The 19,189-nt window shown below is 38.0% G+C and overlaps 1 long non-coding RNA gene across 1 annotated transcript; it reads left to right on the top strand.

Moving 5' to 3' along the window:
• Window positions 1-240: 240 nt before the first annotated feature.
• On the top strand, window positions 241-12,156 carry LOC117197158 (uncharacterized). The gene is made up of 4 exons (XR_004477686.2): window positions 241-426; window positions 1,596-1,679; window positions 8,564-8,647; window positions 8,897-12,156. It is a non-coding gene; the product is annotated as an uncharacterized LOC117197158 (long non-coding RNA).
• The last annotated feature ends 7,033 nt before the right edge of the window (window positions 12,157-19,189 follow it).

Genomic DNA, 19,189 nt, shown 5'->3' with positions numbered 1-19,189 from the left:
TTATTGCTCCAAGTGCTATGCTGTTGACTTTATATACATTAACTTAATCTCCACAATAGATCTATAAATAAATACTATTGTTATTCCTATTTATAGATAAGAAACTAAGGATTAAAGAAGAAAAAAGCGTCACATTTCACAAAGCAACTACCTAATTGAGCCAATTTTAAAACTTTCTTATAAGCCTGAAATGGGGGCAATTTTTGTTTATGATTTCTAACATGCTTTTAATTGTATGTCTATATATCATAAAAGAATGTATATATATATACATGTGTATATATAAATTATAATTATTTATCACATGCATTTTTCTAATATATTTTCTAGACTCTTGTGATGAAAGTATAACATACTCAGAACTCAAAATTCATGGTTCTTCAAATATTCGGAAGAGAAAAATAACTAGGATTTTAAAAACAAAAGGTAAAAAACACTTAGAACACTAGATTCCCTTTTTTGCCTTAATATTTTAATGAACTAGTCATGAGAACAAATATTTGCGGACTAATCTCTGAATTGGATTTATCTCTCATACAAAGTCTTTTAAACTGGTCATAGTGACCTAAAGTGCTGTGTTAAGAGCAAATGAGAATGAACAATGAACTACTGATCATTTTGTTTGAACAATCAACAATGGCTTAAAATGATGTACCATAGCCATAGAATCAAGAATGTTTCATAGATACTTTTTGGGTTTGATATTTTAGCTTTGCAAAAGGTAAGTGCTCCTTTAATCCTGCAGTTTTTCTAAAAACAAAATGGAGCTTGTGAGGTATGTCATAATAACTAGACTTTTATCAAAACTGTCACAGAGTGTCTGTCAGGGCCAACAGCTAACCTAGGAGTTTTATCCTTTTTTTGTTGTTGTTATTTTTTATTTATTTTTGGCTGCGTTGGGTCTTCGTTGCTGCGCCCGCGCTTTCTCTAGTTGCTGCGAGCGGGGGGCTACTCTTCGTTGCAGTGCTCTGGCTTCTCATTGCAGTGGCTTCTCTTGTTGCGGAGCACAGGCTCTAGGTGCGTGGGTTTCAGTAGTTGCAGCATGCGGGCTCAGTAGTTGTGGCTCGCGGGCTCTAGAGTGCAGGCTCAGTAATTGTGGTGCACGGGCGTAGTTGCTCCGTGGCATGTGGGATCTTCCCAGACCAGGGCTCAAACCCGTGTCCCCTGTGTTGGCAGGCGGATTCTTAACCACTGCGCCACCAGGGAAGCCCAGAAGTTTTATTCTTAACCTAGTTCTGCTACAAAGATGGAAGAAATATTTTTTAATTAAAGGAGGATGATGAATTAAATCCCTAGTAGGATTTCTGAAGTGCTCTTTTTAATTATAAAATTTCTTTAATAGAGCAACTTGTTAGTTCAACAATATTCCTACATAAAAATATTCATATTTTCCCTGGCTATATCCAAATTGTCAAGTAAGTTTTAGAGTTTTCCTAACAGACTGGGGAATACCAACAATGCAGTACTCCCATGGGTTTAGATTTCATTCCAATTTAACGGGTTGAATATTCCTAACCAAAATTCCTTCTAATCCCAACTCCTCAGTCTTGTTTCCATTGATCATCATAGTGAATCACCTTTCTCTCTTTGCGCAGAGTCTCCATGGTGCCTTGCTGCAGTGATATTTGCCTTGCTTTATTTAATTGTTCTGGTACTAGCTGCATTTATGATAGCTAAGGGTAAGTATTTTTCAGTTTTTCATTAACTTGTTTAAAATTACTAGAATAGGATTTTTAAAGCATTTAAAATTAATTCTAAGGATTTCCTAAAGTTATTTTTCTCATTTGTTATTTTAATTATATAAAAGTTATTTTAGCAATTCGATTTTTGAATTATCAACAATAGCATAGGCCCAGGTGATCTTATCAAAGATGTCAGTGGGTAGCTGAGGGTTTTGATAAAAATGAAAAATAATAGCAGCATTCTATATGTTACCATATTGTTACTGACCTTAGATTTACCAGCTGTGAGATGTAATAATACTTGAAAATATTTATAGAATTTATTGGTTGGGCAGTTCAAAATTAAGGACATCAAGCAAAGGTAATTTGAAAGAAAGAATCTAATAGAAGAGATAAATGATGGTGGACAGAGATTCATCAAAAAATGAAAAAAATTATCAGGATATTGGACTAAGCCTATACACTGCTTGAATTCAGTTATGTCTTTTTTTTTTTTTGGTACGCGGGCCTCTCCCTCCTGCGGCCTCTCCCGTTGCGGAGCACAGGCTCCGGACGCGCAGGCTCAGCGGCCATGGCTCACGGGCCCAGCCACTCCACGGCATGTGGGATCTTCCCGGACCGGGGCACGAACCCGTGTCCCCTGCATCGGCAGGCGGACTCCCAACCACTGCGCCACCAGGGAAGCCCCAGTTATGTCTTAATGTTATAAAATATATGTAGCTTTTTATAAAAAAAAAAAAAAAAGACTCATAACCAGTACTATCAGCAAACCAGAAATGTGAAAATTCCTTCAAATATCAAAAGTAAGGTAATTTATGTTTACAAAGCAGAAAAAACAACAGTCCCAAACATATGAAGGATAAATTTATTCAAAAGGCATAAGTAGATCTAAATCAATGAGAATGTAGCATAATGTATAATTTTTAGTGATAAGCATAAAAACCTTGTTTAAATATATGATTTCTTACAAAGACATATATGATGATAAAGAGACTCAAGACAATGTAGGGAAATTGAATAAATATGACTATATTCTATAGATAAATAAATGAATATCTATTTGGAGGCACAACGATGGTAATTTTTAAGAATGAATTTGAAAATATCTTAATAACAAAAATTGACTCCTAGACAAACTATTTAGTAGCTGGCAAAAGATGGAAGATTCCCATCCAGATTCATAAGGTAAGCATAGCATTATTCAAATTATTTTCACACACAGGAAAATATTTTGGAACAGCATCCGTTACAAACATAGAAGCAAAAATCCTACATAAAAAAGTGAACATAATACACTACTGTACTGAAATACTACTACATGATGACCAAATTTTGGTTAAAGTCAGGGATGGATTTGTACATTTACCAAGAGATTTGTCAATATAGAAGAGAAAGGAAATAACTACAAGTAGAAGGAAACATTGAACTTGATTAAGGGTATTTATAAGAACTTTCACCAAATATTATGTTTCATAGTAAAAAAATTAGAATCATTTTCAACAGAATCATGAAGACAAAGACGACTGATATAATTGCTATCATTCCTTTGGCTGTCCAGGGCAAAGAAATCAGTAGCGCAGGAAAACCTTTTTAGATACAAATATTTTAAATTAATTACTGAAATTGTATGTCGATGATGTGCTTTGTTACCCAGATATACCAAGAAAATCTACTGAAAAAAAGCAATCATAATAAGAACACTTCAATAATGAAGCTCAATACAAAGTTAACAGACTTTCATTTTATACAATCTAGAGCTAACGTCCAATATCCAGGTCCACATTTTGAGCCTCTCACTTGACATTTCTTCTTTGATATCTTGAAAAACACCTCGCCCACAATATTTTTAAATAGACTGTCTTCCCAGCCCTGATCCTTACCAGCATCAAGAAAAAAAAGCAGATACTTTAATACTGTTGTCTCTCTTGGCCAGTCTCTGATGTCCAGTGAGATGAACCTAGGAATCCTCTGTGCTATCTAACTGCCACTGATTATTCCACTGATTATTTCACTGATTATTTAGTGAATTAGTACACTTCTCTACAGTTGCATTACTACCCATCTAATCTAGGACTATTCTTTCTCTCTGTCCCTCTCTCTCTCTCTCTCTCAGTCTATGCTATAAGCCTCCTAGTGATCTAACTACAATCCACTCTTGACCTCTTCCATTCAATTTCCAGAGTAACCTCTTCAAAATATAAATTTTATAAACTCACCATACTTAGCTTATTAATACTTTAAATTCAATATAAATTTTAAAATCCTTAACATGGTTTATAAGGTCATTCCTTACTTGGTCCATGGCTCTCTACACCAGCTAGCATCACATACTTTTTCGCTCACTAGGCTCCAGTCACAGTTGTCTTTTAGTCCACTGAATGACTCATGGTTAGACTTACCATGTAGCATCATAAAAGCAAGGATTATTTTAAGGATGAGAGTAGATGATGTCAATAATTACTCTGGGACAACAAGCATAAATCAGGACTTCTCTGGGTAGATTGATTATGATTTATAACTTTATCCGTAATCCTTCTTGCTACAAAGCATATACATAGACTATTTTTTTACCTAAAGCATCCTTTCTTCTACTTTTCTTCTAGGTAACTAAATCCTAGAGTAATCATTTAACACTATTCTCTTATAATTAGGCCAAATTTCTCTATTACAATATCTTATGTACGACTCATTTGTAGCATCTTTCACAGTCTCACCTGTGTAATTATTTGTGTGGTTATGTATTTAATGTCTGCCTCTCCCACTAGCATGTTAGCTTAGTTAGAAAGAACCTATGTATGTATTTGCTCTACATTTTAACCTTTGCTTTTGAAAACTATGTTGTCACATTAGAGGTACTTAGTGAACTTTTTTATTAAATAAATTAATACACCTAGTAATGTACATGGCTTATATGAAAGAGATTGTAATACTTTATTAAAAGATATAAAGAAGGACATTTAATAAATTGAGTATATATTAAATGTACCTTGATGGGAAGACTAATCCTGTGTAGATGATTATACTATTCTAGATTCATCTAAGATTTATGTGATTCCAATACATGTGTATTTTCATAAGTATGTTAATTATAATTTAGACACAGAAGTAAAAAATTATAAGATTAACAAAATACGTATTGAAATATATTAAAAAAGAGAGGTAGCAATCTAGCCTTTCCAGGTACCAAAATAGTCTACAAAGCTACAGGTAATTTAACATTATAGTACTGGTATAAAATAAATATATCAAAATAAGAGAAAACGGCCTGATCATAAAACCATCTGAATGTCTGTATCCATGGTGTATATATATTTAGTTGTTTTGTTTTGTTTTTTAATCTATGTCCTGGCTTGAGTGATCTTCAATCCTTACTATATATTTGCCTTTCCTGTTGGGATTTTCCCTTTAATATGGACTCTTACTTTTTTTTTTAATTTAGAGAAGACCCTTTAACATTTCTTTTAGGGTAGGTTTAGTATTGCTGAATTCTTTTAGTTTCTGCTTGTCTAAGACATTCTTTATATCTCTTTCTTTTCTAAATGATAATCTGGCTGGATATAGTAGCCTGGGTTGCAGGGTTTTCCCTTTCAGAACTTTGAATATGTCATGCCATTCCCTTCTGGCCTGCAAAGTTTCTGCAGAGAAATCAGCTGATAGTCTCATGGAGGTTCTCTTGTGACTGACTCTTTTTTGTCTCTTGCTGCCTTTAGAATCCTGTCTTTATCTTTAAATTTCACCATTTTAATTGTGACATGTCTTGGTGTAGGTCTGTTTGGTTTCATCTGGTTTGGGACTGTCTGTTCTTCCTGTACCTGGATCTCTGTTTCCTTCCTTACGTTTGGGAAATTTTCAGCCATACTTTCTTCAAATACATTTTTGATTTCCTTTTCTCTCTCTTCTCTTTCTGGAACCCTTATTACGTGTAGTTGGCACACTTTCTATTATCCCACAGATCTTGCATGTTGCTTTATTCTTTTTAATTTGTCTTTCTGTCTGCTCTTCTAATTGGGTGATTTCCATTATTCTAAATTCCAAATCACTTATGCATTCTTCTATGTCATTTAGTCTGCTATTCATTGCTTCTAGAGTGCTTTTTATCTCAGAAATTGAATTATCTAGTTTTGACTGGGACTTCTTTATAGTTTCGAGTTTCTTGTTAAAATGGTCTATGATCAGTTCTCTTCCCTAATTCAGTTAGAATTTTTATTACTAACGTTTTGAGTTCATTGTCTGGTAGACTGATTATCTCTCTTTCATTATTTAATTTTCAGGGGTTTGCTCTTCCTCTTTCAATTGAGAGTATTTCCTTTGCCTTTCCACTTTACGTAACTTTCTCTGTCTTTATGAGTTCAGGTGAAACAGTTACCCAGTGTTTTCTCGAAGGGTTGTACTTATGTGGGAGCACCCCTATGTAGACGGTATGTGTATGACGCCTTTGGTGGGAAGACTGGATTGATGTGGTTGCCAGTCACATCTTCCTCAGGGTGTGCTGGCCACTATCACCTTGGCGGGGGGTGTGGTGGTGGTGATGGAGGAGCTAAAGCCTGCTCAGGGTGCGAGGTGGGATTTCCTCTCTGCTCAGTGGCCATAGTTGCCCTGTTGGGGCAGGGTCTCTTTCCAAGTTGCTAGAGCAGACGTTGTGAGGGTCAGGCTTGAGCTGGCTCTGTTTCTTTTGTGTGTTTTTCCTTCTCCCTACCCTGGAGACTTTGCCCCAAATGAGGGGAATGCTGAAGTAAGTGCGGCTTGTGCAATGACGGAAGTCTGATGTGCTGCCTGTGTAGGCATCTGTGGCCCCTCTCACACAGAGCCCAAAGTTATACCTTTTCCCCTGTTGTGGTCATCCCAGATCTAGTGCTAGGTTGTGACATGGAGTAGGTGGGGACAGAGTGTTTTCTTGGCTGGGACTGGGGAGTGTGGCATGGTGGGTTGTGGGAATTCAAGCAGCCATGCTGCTGTCAGATGTCTGGGCTGCTTCTGGGGTGCTGTTTGCCCACTGTTGCCCCACCTGGACCACACCCTGGGCCTTGGGTTGCCCCCGTGTCCCTACATCAAGCCTTTCCCAGGTTCTGGATGCCCTAGATCTGGTGTCAAGCTGTGGCATGGAGTGAATGGGGCCAGGGCGTTCATTTGGCTTGGGTTTGGGCGCACAGTGAGGTAGCAGCTGCTGGGGAAGACCTCTGTCCACCTATCTGGTGGCAAGCAGCATTCAGGCACTCCACACGAGCCTCCTCCAGCCCCTCTGTCTGCCCCAGAGCTTCTCCAAACAGCCAAGGGGGCTTGTCTCTTCCATGTAGGAGCCCAGGACTGGGACGCTCAGGCTGTGGGTCAACCCTCTCACATCCCAGGGTGAGTGTCCACCCGTGAAATCCCCCTTTTCTTCTTAGTCCCCTCGCAGGGATACAGGTTCTGATCCAGGTTTTTTTTTTTTGGTCTTACCCAATTGTGTATCATTCTTACAGTCTTGGTTGTATAGGAGTACTTCTGCCAGTTTCCAGTTAGTTTTCCATGAGAATTATTCCACATGTAGATGTATTATTGATGTGTTTGTTGGGAGAGGTGAGGTCCATGATCTCTTACTCTACCATCTTTTTTTTTTTTTTGCGGTACACGGGCCTCTCACTCTTGTGGCCTCTCCCGTTGCGGAGCACAGGCTCCGGACATGCAGGCTCAGCGGCCATGGCTCACGGGCCCAGCCGCTCCGTGGCATGTGGGATCCTCCCGGACCGGGGCACGAACCCGTGTCCCCTGCATCGGCAGGCAGACTCTCAACCACTGCGCCACCAGGGAAGCCATCTGCCATCTTGATCCTCCCTTCTAGTACATTTATTCTTATGAGTCCAGCAATGCATTTGGGACTCAAGCTGGAATAATATGGTCCAGAGAACTTAAAGTCTTGGTCATATGAGTCTGCACTTGACCGATTGAAACTTTATGTCCAGCAACAAGTTATATGATTTTGTAGTTGGACTGGGATCAGATCTTTAAAAAATAGGGATGCAGAAAGATTTTCTTTACAATTTATGTGAAGTCTCCAAAATATCTTAGAAGTAACCATAGACCATTCAGACTAAATAAAATAAATTTGAGCTAGGAACATTCCATTCACTCTATTTCAAATTCAAGTTGTGTCACCTGGAGTGCCAGAGTCTCCAAAACAAAACAAAATACATCATGATGTGGGTTAAAGGTTTCATATTTGAAAATAGTCAGAAATACAGCTGTTAAGAAAATGGCACAATTTTATAATTTTTTTATTTTAATGAGCTTGAATTTAATATATAAATAATTGATAGTCTCACGATATTGAAAGGGTAATATCAGTAAAGCTGTGCAATGGGGGTATTAATTCTAGAGGCATTTTGAGAAAACTAGTGGAAAGTGAGAACTAGTGAAGAGAGTTTGTAGAATATTATAAAAGTTCCATATAAAAATAATGAAAATCTGAATAAGGAAAAGGTTATGGAACTGTGAAGAAGGAAATAGATATATGAGGCATTGTAGCAATAGAATAAATAGTACTTTGTGACTGAGTGGATATGTGTTATGTGAAAGGCATTTGCTTCAAAGATAGGTTTGGTCATTATGTCCTGACTGTCTGGGTATATTAACTGCTTAGAATAGCATCAATCAGATGTGCAAACTTTCAATGATTAAAGCACCAGTAATTACCTTATAAATATCTGTCATAAGTAAAAAGTTTTATACTTTAATGTCAGTTATTTACAAGTGGTAATTTCCAATTTATTCTGCAGTTAATAGTAAAAAATGAATGGATAAATTGTACTTACATTTAAAAATTTTTTCTATCTTATTTGCATTCTTGAGTGTTTAAAAGTGATGTCTTAAAATGTATTTTCTTTTGTAAATTTTATAAATTTCAGTTTATTGTCTAGAAGAACTTCTGAATACATGGGAAACCAACCATCAAAATGAGACTTCACCTTGCAAAATAATATAAAACAGAGGTATGAATTAGATTGCAATGAGAACCTTGATATCAGTGTAAGAGGTTTAAATTTAGATGTATATATACAATTAATAAATATAAGATCAGAGTTAGTAACTGTGGTGCGCTTATCAGAAAAATTCTTATATATCATGGACTTCTCTTGAAGTTAAGAAGGATAATTGAAAACAATAATACAAAAATTATAATACACAGAGCTAACATGGGTGACAAAGTTATCCTCACGGATGTACCTTTTGTTGTCAAGGTCCTTCTCTGAAGAAAACTGTTACTTTATTTCTGCTGAAAATAAAGTCTTGGCAGCAAGGAAATTGTTCTGAAGCACTGAGCTCCAGTCTTATCAAGACAAATAACAAGGAAGAATTGGAAATGTATGGCATTCCTTCCTACATTTTCTTATACAGAAGATAATTATAGAGACATTTTAACATCCTGTGTTCATTCAAGCCTGCTAAACTCAACATATTATAATAATTGGAGATCTCTGAACCAAACCCAAAATATCAAAATATGGGCTTAAATGGTTATGTGATTTGTAAATGCAAATGTATTTGCATATAGAAGTAAATGCTAATATATTAAAATCTCAGACCTTGGCAAATAAATGGGAGGAAACCACATAGAACATGCAAACTGAAGAGCATTTAGTCACAATTAGCACTTAAAAAATACCTAACATTTATTGATTGCTTCTAATATTCCCGATACTACTTCAGTGTATCATATATTAGATCATGTACTGCCCCAATAATTCCTACAAAACAGTACTATTATTGTGATTGTCTTATTAATAAAGAAACTGAGCCCCAGAAAGAATGAGAAATTGTTCCAAAATTGTATGGCTAGTAAGAATTAGAAACGTGATTTAAGTCAAATAGTTTTACCCTAGAGATCATGCATGTAACTATTATGCTATGCTGATCTCGGAATAACAAATCATATCAAATCAAGTTGTAAGAATATTGCTTCCTTAGAAATAGTCAGGGCTACAGATTTACATCCCCCCACGCCCCGGGTATATCTTTCAGAGAGGAACAAATGAGAAAAATAACTTTCAAGAATGAAATATTATAATAGCTCTTCACAGAGAGTATTTTATACTAATTATTCTCTGGAATATGGAAAAAAGAGATGAATAGAAGTGATGTTTTTCACCTGAGTAGACTCCAGCAAGCTTAAAGAACATAGGTCTCCTTTAATTTTAGTTCTCTTCTACTATGTGATTGTATATTTTTTCTTTTTTTTATCGCATTCAAGTTCTGTTATTACATTTAATAAAGACTTCAATCCATATCAGTGATGATAAATTGATGGCATATATCCTGACAATTTCCATATGGTGCTCTTGGAAGACATACCTCATAATTACAACATTCTTCCTTGCTAAGGCTGGCCTCCACTCTGAATAATTTTCAGCAAGAATATCTGAAAGTCTTTCCCAGCTGCTCCCATCTCATCTACATACCATGCTTCAAATTAAACTTGTATATACAGATCATTGGTGAACTCTTTCAGGAAAAGCAAATAAAAATGTATATGCAAAGTAGTATATTTGCTAAGACAATGTCTCCTAATGATCTATTACCTCAAAATTTGCTTTCGTAAATCACAGTTTACCCATAACTCATAGTGAAATAGATAATATCTGTGAATGTTCCAAAGCTGATAGAAGACATCAAACTACATATTGACAAAGTATTAGGAACACCAGTAGGGTGAACAAAATAAAAACAAAGTTATATATATCATGTTTAATTGCTGAAAACCAAAGATAAATGAAAGCTGAAAGACAGGCAGTAAAATACAGAATTTACTTTTAAAGAAGAAATTGCTGGGACTTCCCTGGCGGTCCAGTGGTTAAGACTCTGAGTTCCCAGTGCAGGGGGCGTGGTTTCAACCCCTGGTCAGGGAACTAAGTTCCTACATGCCGCATGGCGTGGCCAAAAAGAAGAAAAAAAATAAAATAATAAAGAAGTAATTGACAGCTAATCTATAAAAAGAAAAAGAAAACATAGAAGCCATATAATTACTGAAAGACAATTGTCATACTAAAACTCTATCCCCAGAGGAAAGATAATTATATGAGAATCATATGAGGATATAATTATATTCCATAGGTGAAATAAAGATAATTTAAGATAGGTAGAGAAAAAAATCGTTAACTTAGGTCTGCACAAAGGATATACTATAATGTTCTTTGGATGTAAGAAAATAATCCCAAATGGAACCGCTAAGATTCAGGATAAAGTGCACTGAAATAGGTAAATGCGGGTGTAAATCTAAATGAATAGTGATTATATAAAACCATAATATTAGTGTCTGTGGTTTAAAATTGCATAAGCTTCAAGTACACAGTAAGTGTTGCAATTAAATTAAAAGGGGCATAAGTGGAGTTAAAAGGATCTAAGGCTATTAAAGTATACAAGAAGAGGTAAAGCAACTATTTATCTTGGACATTACAAAGTCAAGAATGCATGTTGAAATTTTCAGAATAATCATTAAAATAATAAAATATTAAGTAAGTATGAAGATAATGAAGGAGTTATCTCAGTTAATAGAATGATAATAATTTAATGGGATAATTCTTTTTTAAAAAGATGTTTTTGATGTGGACCATTTTTAAAGTCTTCTTTTTTAAAATTAATTAATTAATCAATTTTATTTTTAGCTGTGTTCAGTCTTCATTGCTGCACGTGGGCTTTCTCTAGTTGTGGTGAGCGGGGGCTACTCTTCCTTGCGGTATGCGGGCTTCTCATTGCGGTGGCTTCTCTTTGTTTCAGAGCATGGGCTCTAGGCGCACGGGCTTCAGTAGTTGTAGCACCTAGGCTCAGTAATTGTGATGCATGGGCTCAGCTGCTCCGCGGCATGTGGGATCTTCCTGGACCAGGGCATGAACCTGTTTCCCCTGCATTGACAAGTGGATTCCTAACCACTGCACCACCAGGGAAGTCCCCATTTTTAAAGTCTTCATTGAATTTGTTACAATATTGCTTCTGTTTTATGTTTTGGGGTTTTGGCCGTGAGGCATGTGGGATCTTATCTCCGCGACCGGGGATCGGCCCGCACCCCCTGCATTGGAAGGTGAAGTCTTAACCACTGACCTGCCAGGGAAGTCCCTTAATAAGAAAATTCTTAATTAATAGATAATACTCCATGAAATCACTGAAGTAGAAGGATTCATATCAGAATCATTCTTAGACAAAGACAATCATTCTGAGGGCTGCAGGAGTTCAAGCAAGAACTTCAGCCTTATCTCCTGGATCCTTTCTGGGTATTGAGGGGCCCAAAAAGTATTGAGGGTGGACATTGGAGTATGAGAATGAATAACTGTAATCTCAAAAATGGAGGGGCTTCCTTGGTGGCGCAGTGGTTGAGAGTCCGCCTGCCAATGCAGGGGACACGGGTTCGTGCCCCGGTCCGGGAAGATCCTACATGCCGCGGAGCGGCTGGGCCCGTGAGCCATGGCCACTGAGCCTGCGCATCCGGAGCCTGTGCTCCGCAACGGGAGAGGCCACAACAGTGAGAGGCCCACGTACCACAAAAAAAAAAAAAAAAATGGAAGCAGGCTCAAAAGCCTTCAAGTCACCGTATTCTCCTTTTCCTATCAACTACTTTAACTTGCAGGGCAATTTTATTTACCTCTGTCAATTGGTCCTTTTCTTAAAAACTACTTAGGTTCCCTTGACTTCTTCACAGTTCTTACAGATTCATTTATCTCAGATGTATATATATATAGTTTCATAACCCATAATGTATTTTTCTCAACCATTTTCTCTAGAAAATAGCCATGTGGTTTTGTATGAGAAAGCCACACTAAGGAGCCTCATCTTCATGTAATCTTGCTTCGCATCTCTTTCAGTCTCAAGTAAGGCCCTAAAATAAATTTACAACATCTTTTTTGCTCTATTTCCTCTCTTGAATATATGTTTCTGTAAGAACTAGTTTATTATCCTCCTGTGGAACTGATGGTAGCTGATTCTTCAAACCATTTGAAAGCTGAAGCTTCAAACATATTCATTATCTTAATTTCTATTTTCAATAAATTTTCTGTACCAGGATTTTATAGTCCCCAGATATAATTCCCATGATCACCTTATTACTGACTCTTCTATTTAGGCTAATGCCCGATCATTGTTCCTTCAAAAGAAGGTGTATCTCACCCCAAATTTACTGGACAGAATATGCTCTGCTTCCAAAAGGGAAAGAGTAGCTATGTTCCATGTTGGTAATAGTAACAAATACGGCAGACACTGCAGGTAAAAGCTGAAGGACACTACAGATCCATGTGCACCCGGAGCAAGAGATAGGAGGGGGAGGCGCACAACAGATCGTCTGAGGCTCTGAGGAGAAGCGAGGTGTGATTCTTCGGGAAGTAAAGACATTCAACAACAACCATATATATGAGGGAATAAAAAATCTACACGGAGACCCAGGCAAGATGCAAGTTCAAAAAGGCCTGAGAAGACCTTAAGGCTTCATCTCAGGCTAATCCCAAGACTCAAAGTTCAAAACTAATAAATATAGAATTGCCCTGACACAGAGCCAACTTGCAAAGACTGGGAAAGGCAGCTGTTGTACCAAATGCCCAATTTTCACCAACAACTAATCACAAGTCATACAAAGAAACAGGAAAATAGAGCTCACTCGAAAGACAGAATGAATCTGCAGAAACTGTCCATGAAGAAGCACAGATATCAGTCGATATAAACAAACCTTTAAAGCAACTGTTCTCAATATGCTCACGGAGCTAAAGAAAAACACAGACAAAAAAAATCAAAGGAAAATTATATATGAACAAGATGAGAATTTCAAAAATATAAATAGAAAATATCATAAAAGAACCAAACAGGGCTTCCCTGGTGGCGCAGTGGTTGAGAGTCCGCCTGCCGATGCAGGGAACACGGGTTCGTGCCCCGGTCCTGGAAGATCCCACATGACGCGGAGCGGCTGGGCCCGTGAGCCATGGCCGCTAAGCCTGCGCATCCGGAGCCTGTGCTCCGCAACGGGAGAGGCCACAACAGTGAGAGGCCCGCGTACCGCAAACAAACAAACAAACAAAAAGACAGACATGCTCATTGCAGCACTATTTACAATAGCCAGGACATGGAAGCAACCTAAATGTCCATCGATAGATGAATGGATAAAGAAGATGTGGCACATATATACAATGGAATATTACTCAGCCATAAAAAGAAACAAAATTGAACTATTTGTAGTGAGGTGGATGGACTTAGAATCTGTCCTATAGAGTGAAGTAAGTCAGAAAGAGAAAAACAAATACCTTATGCTAACACATATGTATGAAATCTAAAAAAAAAAAAAGAAAAGAAAAAAAAGCGTTCTGAAGAACCTAGGGGCAGGACAGGAATAAAGACGCAGACATAGAGAATGGACTTGAGGACACGGGGAGGGGGAAGGGTAAGCTGGGATGAAGTGAGAGAGTGGCATGGACTTATATACACTACCAAATGTAAAATAGATAGCTAGTGGGAAGCAGACACATAGCACAAGGAGATCAGCTCGGTGCTTTGTGACCACCTAGAGGGGTGGGATAGGGAGGGTGGGAGGGAGACGCAAGAGGGAGAGGATATGGGGATATATGTGTACATATAGCTGATTCACTTTGTAATACAGCAGAAACTAACACAACATTGTAAAGCAATTATACTCCAATAAAGATGTTTAAAAAAATCAGTATTTTGCCACGTGTAATGAGTTAATGGTTGTAGTTAATGATCATCAACTGCTGCTAATATTACAAAAATGAAACCCTAAATAATAACTTTCTCTGAATGCAAGTACACAGCCCTTATAAAATAGTAGGGTGCTTTTTTTCTCCAAAATAAATCCAATCTGAATCTTATCAAGTATCTATTTCACTATCAATATACAAGAAATAGAAAAAACAAAAGAACATGTCGAACAACAATATAGCATGACATCAGCAAAGCCAGGGCTATAGAAAACCCTAAAGGACAAATAATCCAGTTTTCTCAGCAATATAAACAACAATAATAACAACAAAGGTAAAGATGAATCAACGAGTTTCAGAAGCGAATCGCTATTTAATCTTCTTTAAAAATATAAACTAACTGATGATATTAAGAAATTATTGCTGGAAAATGTTTGAAAAAATTCATTTGCCTTACATACGAGCATGCGCACAGCCCTGAAACAGGAAACTGCTAGGTGTAGCTCCCGAAACAGATATAGGACCAGTGTGGTTCAAGATTAATTAGTGAGAGGGCAATTGACATGCGATGGATGAAGTGATGGATGAGGTTGGAGAGATAAGCAGAGGACTACTGTATATATATAATCTCTTTAGATTTGAACACTATAAACAAATTTAGGTGTGTATTTTGTGGCTGCAGAGGTTTTTAAAAATATTTTATTTTGTCTTCTTTTTTCTTTTTTAAGGCAATACCAAAATGTAGTTCCATTCTTTTTATCCTTATTTGAAAGCTTAGTCTCCTAAACAAACTAGGAGTAGAGCACGTTTGGAAAAAGATGCTCAAAAGTGATCGTTTCCCTTTCCTTTTCATGCCTCATCCGCCTTTACCACCTCCGCTTGAGGAAGCTCTTCATTAATTGGTAACATTGAGGCAATGAGACCAAAGTCAGTTCTGAGAGACATTTAAAGGAATTGATAACTAAGGGACTTCCCTGGCGGTCCAGTGGTTAAGACTCTGTGCTTCTAATGCATGGGGTGCAGGTTTAATCCCTGATGGGGGAACTAAGATCCCACATGCTGCACAGTGTGGCCAAAAAATTAAAAAGAAAATAAAAAAAGGAATTGATAATGAATACCTGCTTTTCGGATTGTGATGATGGTCTATCAACAAAACTTCACTTTTTATAGAGGCAAATACTCTCAGAGAGATAAAAACTGAGATAAAGCATAAGCGTTTTGCTTTTTCCCCCTTTATAAATCTTTACTTGGTCTTCCCTCTACAAAATGAATGAGAGAACAAATCTATGTTATAGATGTTGCATTTCTTACAAATTGAAGATTTGTAGCAACCCTGCATTGAGCAGGCCTATCGCACCATTTTTCCAACAATATTTGCTAACTTCGTGTCTCTGTGTCACACTTTGGTAATTCTCACAGTATTTCAGACTTTCTCATTATTATTATATTTGTGATGGTGATCCGTGAATAGTGATCTTTGATGTTACTATTGCAAGGATTACAAGTCGCTGAAGGCTCAGGTGAGGCGCAGCATTTTTTTACCAATAAATTAAAGTATTTACATTGTTTTAGACAAAATACTATTCCACACTTAATAGATTACAGTAAAGTGCAAACAACTTTTATATGTACTGGGAAACCAAAAAAATTGGTGACACTTTATTGCAATATTCACTTTATTGCTGTGGTTTGGAACGAACCTGGGATATCTCTGGGGTATGCCTGTAATTGCATTCCTGGATATGCATCACTGTTAATTTTTTGAACAGAGGCATATCCGTGTGTCTGAGATAAGAGTGTTAGTATTTATTTAGATTTTGAAGGAGACACTAGAAAGTCAGAATAACAATTTAAAATGTGTAATGCATCTCCCTACTTCGGGAGGTATTAAAAAGTTGACAATCAATGAACAAGATGATCTCATATCTCCATATAGTCCTAAGAGTCTGTGGTCTTTGTTTACAGAACGGTGATACACTCTTTTATTAGTGATAAATGGGAAAATGATCATTGCAGCCAGTGGCAATTCAAGCTAATTAAATGGATCTGGCCCGCCACCTTGTGGCCAGAAGTGCAATAACATAATTTTTTCCGGGCTTGGGGGCTGTCTTGCAAGTTGGCTCATCAGCCTTTCACCCAGATCAAAACAGCATCAGAGTCATTGCGGATGGAAGACCGTTGGCTTGTTTTCTTAAAAATGTGCGAGAAGCTTCTTTCTAGAGCTTCCACTCATCTGTAGCAGAAATCTAGTTCATTTAATGGAATTGTCTTAGATTCTGCTGCACTGTAAGGATTAATGGAGAAGGAAATACAGATCTGGCAAGAATTATTCTAGGGCTGTCACTTACTAGGAAAATGAAGCAAATTCAGAAGAAAAGCTACTATTTCCAGAACTGGTACCAATGAGTTTGTTAGACAAAAAGCATCCAATTGAATTGTTCAGAACCCTGGCTGCAGAGATCCCTTGAGGGGTTTGTAAAAAGTAAAGAGGCCCAGACCCTCCCCTATGTCCCGATACTGAAGAGGGGCCCCTGGTTGGTATCAGCTGTTTTTAAAAAGGGACTACTGATGCCAATGCAACCGGTATTGGAAACACCATGTACCTTAAACCCACTCAGTGGGATGGTTGGTAATTTTAATTCAATGTGGTTATAAAAACCCAGGTTGGGCTTCCCTGGTGGCGCAGTGGCTGAGAGTCCGCCTGCCGATGCAGGGGACACGGGTTCGTGCCCCGGTCTGGGAAGATCCCACATGCCGCGGAGCGGCTGGGCCCGTGAGCCACGGCCGCTGAGCCTGCGCGTCCGGAGCCTGTGCTCCGCAACGGGAGAGGCCACAACAGTGAGAGGCCCGCGTACCGCAAAAAAACAAACAAACAAACAAAAAACCCAGGTTATTTTGTTCAAGAATAAACAAACAAACCCCCCTACATAACAGCAGTCATATGCAAATGATAACACACCAACGTTATCCAAATTTTTAAAATAATTAAAAGAAACCCAAAATTTTTCTTGACTAGGCCCCAATAAATCTGTTCTATATCTATATCTATATATCCATCCCTAATGGTAGTCTTCTAGTTTTCATTCCTTTTTAAGCCTAGATACATTTTATTGTGGACCTTATTGTGAATTTCTCTCATCGTTTGGCAAGAATAAACTCTACCTAGTGGTTCTAAAGATTCCATCTGTATACGGAAAACCTTGCTTAAAATGCAGTTTCCCGTGTTTACCTCTCAGAAATTCACATGACTAAGTTTGAAGGAGTGATTAGAAACCTCCCATATTTAGCCACCAATCCAGACGAATCAGATGCTTGTAATTTCATGCATCTCACAGAAATATTGCTTCGTCATATCATGCAACTTGCTGATTCACTGAGGGTGTGGGGTGTGTTTTAGATAAGGAATGTTCAAATATTCTCTACTACAGTGATTTTCAAAGTGTGATCCTTGAACCAGTAGCATCAGTTATCACCTGGAAACACCTTAGAAATTCACATTCCAGCCCCACTCTACACCTCTGGAATCAGAAACTCTAGGAGTGGGGCTCCCAAAACTATTTTAACCAGCCCTCTAGGTGATTCTGATGCAGTCTTAAATTTGAGAATCACTGATCTCCTCCTACCACCCCATCCTCCTTGATGGCTTTTTGATGTAACTTCTCCTTGTTCTGAGAATTGTTTCCTCCCCCTCCTAACACGTTTTCAGGAAGGAACCATGCCCCATGCCTATGTATCAATATAAGGGAAAGTGCATGGGATTTGAAATTACAAGACTTGGATCCCAGCTCTCTCAATTACTGGGAGTAAAACTATGCATAACTGCTTTCACCCTCTGAGCATATTTCCTCACTAAAAACTGGAAAGGGAACATTTATCCAGGATAAAGAGTCACAGCTGTGCTTGAAACTTTAGCTCATTTAATCAACACCCACTGCTACAGTTGGCATTACCACTAATTCATAGATGAGGAAACAGAGAAGGGTGGCCATGATTGTCTAACCCTGATCCATTGGACACAAACCTTTTTTTTTTTTTTTTTGCAGTACACGGGCCTCTCACTGCTGTGGCCTCTCCCGTTGCGGAGCACAGGCTCCGAACGCGCAGGCTCAGCGGCCATGGCTCACGGGCCCAGCCACTCCGCGGCATGTGGGATCTTCCCAGACCGGGGCACGGACCCGTGTCCCCTGCATCGACAGGCGGACTTTCAACCACTGTGCCACCAGGGAAGCCCTGGACACAAACCTTTTGACAGTGTTTTCTCATCTGCAAAACGTGGATAATGACTCCAAGAGTTTGTTGTGAGGATTAAATAAGACAATGGAGTTGGGAAGGATTTGGAAAAGGTAAACATATGTTTTATGTATTATCTTAGCAGTTTGGTGGGTTGTGTGGAATCAGCATGCCCAAATCTTCAGCTAAGGGAAACCAACAGCTAAAAAATGTAAAGGAGAAACCAGAGGTTCCTTCCAGGTGGCTCCGTGATTTGATAACTTAAGAGTTCTCCTTGTCTCAGGCTTCCTAGGTGATCTGGGGTGGAGCCAGGTGCAGCTCTGCTGGTCAAAGGGTGAGAGCAGAGGCCTTGCCCATCAAGGAACACAGAGAGACATCTTTTCCTTTTCTTTCTTTCTTTTTTTTTTTAGTTTTTATTGGAGTATAGTTGATTTACGATGTTGTGTTAGTTTCATGTGTACAGCAAAGTGAATCAGTTATACGTATACATATATCCACTCTTTAGAGAGATACCTTTTCTGTTTTTTGCCCTGAAGGATGGGCTTAAGCCATCAATACTTACAAAGACCAGTTTTCAATTTTCAGAAGAGCCTTGCTAATGAGAACCCTGTAACTATT

Source organism: Orcinus orca, chromosome 11, assembly GCF_937001465.1.
Source record: "Orcinus orca chromosome 11, mOrcOrc1.1, whole genome shotgun sequence".
Classification (NCBI taxonomy): Eukaryota; Metazoa; Chordata; class Mammalia; order Artiodactyla; family Delphinidae; genus Orcinus; species Orcinus orca.
The sequence above is the reverse complement of the archived record's forward strand: the minus strand, read 5'-3'. Positions and strand labels throughout refer to the sequence as shown.